The sequence below is a fragment of the Octopus bimaculoides genome, chromosome 21, assembly GCF_001194135.2.
Source record: "Octopus bimaculoides isolate UCB-OBI-ISO-001 chromosome 21, ASM119413v2, whole genome shotgun sequence".
Taxonomy (NCBI): Eukaryota; Metazoa; Mollusca; class Cephalopoda; order Octopoda; family Octopodidae; genus Octopus; species Octopus bimaculoides.
Window position 1 is genome coordinate 1,564,543 of NC_069001.1, and position 4,340 is coordinate 1,568,882.

The window sequence follows — 4,340 nt, forward strand, 5'->3', positions numbered from 1 at the left end:
GTACATATACATACATGTATATGTACATATATATATATATATATATATATGTACATACGTATATATTTATATATGTGTGTATGTATAAGTATGCCTACTTGTCTTTGTGTAAGTATTTGTGTCTGTGTGCATGTGTGTATATGTATATGCATATACATAAGTACATACATGTATATAGATACATATGCATATATATATATATATATATGTGTGTGTGTGCTTGTGAGTATGTTGAGTATGTATGTATATATATATATATATATATATATATATATATATATATATATATATATATATATATATATATATATACACAAGCACACACACACACACATCACACACACACACACACATTCAAAATATGGTTTCTTAAATCAAAGCCAACACAAAAAAGTCTCCATCTGTCGCTAGTCTTTCTATATTTTTCACGAGTATTCTTTCAATTTCCTATTATTACCATCGATATTTCACAGCGTTTTGTGTCTTGAGATAAAGAACTAATGTTGTCTCTACCTTCTTCCATGGTTTCTCCACTACAAAGAAACACCTTCAGACAACTAGATTCACAACATAAGAGAGATACAAGTATATTAAATACCATACAGGTGAAAGAATGTAGCTTAGTGGTTATGAGTATTTGGCTCACGGTCTTAAGTTCATGGGTTCAATTACTGGTGGCGAATTAGAATCTTAATGAAGGACAACTCCCAAACCATGAGAACACATAATACAGTCAACAACATACACAAATAAGCAAGCACATAGTAAGGTACACATCTCATCATCAGCTGCCAAACATATATCATTATGGTTTCTACCCTGATACAATACAGCAGACATAAGTAAGAAATGAACTGCTAACCTCTTGCTCTGTTACTCCAATTCCCAATCAGCTCAGCTATAACCAAAGTCCCATCAAAGTCAGACCCAACAAGCGCTATGGTGTATAATAATTACTTGCCGTTATTCTGCTGAGCTCACAAAGAGTGCCAAATCTAAATGAAGGAAGTGCTTCTCTTTGTTGTAGGTGATGTGGAAGGTAAGGATGTTAATGTTTCTGTGAGATGGCTAGCTGATGGAGGCTTGAGGTATATTATTTTTTCTCTAATTTCTGAGAAGGAATAAGGCTCCCCTGAAGTCACAAAAGTTTGTATGGACCCAGTATTTACTGACTTGCATCAAGTGCCAACAGTGCTGCTAATTGGCGGCCAAGATCTTTAACATGGATTTTCTGCCAAGTTCTCATGGCAGATTGTCAAAGTAAAGCTTTAAAATAAACCTGTTATTGGTCATGTCCTTCTCTTAAACAGCATCGCAAATGGTTGGTCAAACACTTCACACGTTTATTTTAAATCCTGCCACCGACCCACCACCACCACAAGCTTATTCTAGCACATCGTTTATTCTAGTCTATTACAAACCAGTGTGTGTGTGTGTGTGAGAGAGAGAGCCTGTTGACAGTAAATCAACCCTGCTAAAAATTTCCAGTTAATCTTGCTTGACTCTACCCCTAATTCTCGGATGCATATTTCCTATCTTTAAACGATCTAAATCAAAACCTTCCATTGAAATTTCATCATAATTTATGTCTCAAACAATAATTCAATTAACAACAAAGTTCCTTTTACTAAATTCTTCATGATTTTCAAAACTGATTAAAAGAAATTCTATGCATTTCAACAGAAATTTGGTAACAAAAAGTTAAAACACTTTTTCATGGATTTTTCCTGGTCTGAATGAAGAAAATTTAATACTGAGATTCGTTAGTCTTCGCAACAGCTAGATAGAACTAGATAGAACTTGATAGAACTAGATAGAACTTGATAGAACTAGATAGAACTTGATAGAACTAGATAGAACTTGATAGAACTAGATAAATCTAGACAGAACTTGATAGAACTTGATAGAACTCCCCAGTGTAAGATATTTAGGATAAACACATCATCTATTAACCTTATTAACACCAAACCTGCCTTAGACCACGCCTACTTTTATGATATAAGTTTTCTGCTTTAACCCTTTAATATCCGACACAAATATCCTACCAGTTTTATGTGCAGACTAGCTATATTCAGCCTCTCACACCTACCCTACAATGTCATACAAGAAATAAACAAGCACATCATCAAAGTCTCAACACGAAAAAGATAATGCAGGACAAATTAAAAACAATGTGAATAAATAAATATTAGATTAGACTGACTAATCACCATCATCATTATTGTTGTCCTTTAACGTACACTTTCCATGCTGGCATGGGTTGGAAGGTTTGACTGGGGACTGGCAAGCCAGAAGGCTGCACCAAGCTCCAATCTGATCTGGCAGAGTTTCTACAGCTGGTTGCCCTTCCTAATGCCAACCACTCCGAGAGTGTAGTGGATGCTTTTTACGTGCTACCAGCACAGGAGCCAGTCAGGTGAATCTGAATGCTAAAGGGTTCAAGTGAACTTAATTAAAACCTTCTATGAAAATTCTGTGCTAATTTGTGTTCCAAACACCCCAGCTTACTAATGACAAGGTTGTTTTACTAAATTCTTAATTATTTTCAAAATTAATCAAAACAATGGCTGTGTATTTCAAGAGAAATATGCTAACGAAAGGATTAAAATGATCTGAATTAAAACCTTTCATTAAAATTTTATGTTAATTTACATTCCAAACAACAGTGGAATAACAAAAACAGTTATTTGACTAAATTTGTTATTTTGAAATTTAATGGAAAGGCAATGTATTTCAAGAGAAATATGGTAACAAAAGGGTTGAACTAGTGTTTGGAGCATAAATTAACATGAAATAATGAAGGAAGATTTTAATTTAACCCTTTTGATACCTACCAACCAACCAGCCTGCCTGACTTTGCCTCTATTTCTATGATACAAACCTCCTGTCTTAAAGTGATCAAAATTTAAACCTACCTTCAAAATTTCACGTTAATTTATATTTTAAAACACCAGATTGACAGTTTTTCTACTAAATTCATTATTCAAAAAATTAATTGAAAGGCAGTATATTTCAGCAGAAATATAGTAACAGAAGGGTTAAGGTAATCTTAATTAAAAACTTCCATCATAATCTCATCTTAATTTATGTTCCAAATGCCAGCTTAGAAATGACAAAATTATTAAATGAAATTCTGCATTATTTAAAAAAATATTGACTCAAAAGAGTCAATATTTAAAACAATAAATTCCAATTGGACATGTTTTGAGAAAACTAAATATACCACTGCCCCCTCCCACACTTTTTTTTTTCTTTGTTAATCAATAATCACAAAGATCAAAGCTACAAAGCCTTAATGAATTAAAGAAGTTTTGAAAAAAATATACAAAAGGGTCTCTCCTGATGTAATGTTAGTTTTGACCCATTTGATACCAACCCACCTGATACTACCTCTGGTTCTTTGATCAATTAATACCTTCCATCAAAATTTCATGTTCCAAACACCAACTTAAAAATGGCAAAGTTATTTTACTAAATTCTTCCTTATGTTCAAAAGTAATCGAAACACGGTGTATTTCAACAAAAAGGTTTCAGTGATCTGAATTAAAACTTTCTTTCATCAAAATTTCATATGAATTTATGTTCCAAACACCAGATTAATAACGGCCAAGTTGTTTTATGAGATTCTCCATTGTTTTCAAAATTAATTGAAACACAATGCCGTATCTAAATGGCACCTGTGAAATCGTCATCATGGCCATTACAGGTGTCATGTAAATGGCACTTGTGGTTGGTGTTAGGAAGGGCAGCCAGCTGACCATAGAAACCCTACCAAATCAGACTGGAACCTGGTGCAGCTCTCTGGCATACCAGTTCCAGTCAAACTGTCTAACCCATGCCAACATGGAAAGTGGACATCAAATGATGATGATGATGATGATGATGAAAGTCAGAGTATTTCTACTGAAATATCAAAACAAAAGGTTTCGATCTCTTTCAAATGACATACTTACCTACACCACTCATTACAGGAATTGAACCCACAGCCTTATGATCATCAGCTTAAGACCTTAAATCCTATGCCAAGCACTTATATACAAGTAAGATTAATGAAATAAAATAAAAATAGGACATGGCTGTGTAGTTAAGAAGCTTGCTTTGCAACCATGAGGAACTGGGTTCCATCCTATTGCATGGCACCTTCAGCAAGTGTTTTCATCAATTGTGTATATATATATATATATATATATATATATATATATACCGTATTTGATGGGCTATAAGACGCACCTGGAGCTATAGCAGAAGATACTTGCCCAAGGTGCCATGTATTTGGATTGAACCCGAAATCACATAGCTACCAAGTGAGTGAAATTGCTTTTATCATATTTCTGCTCCAC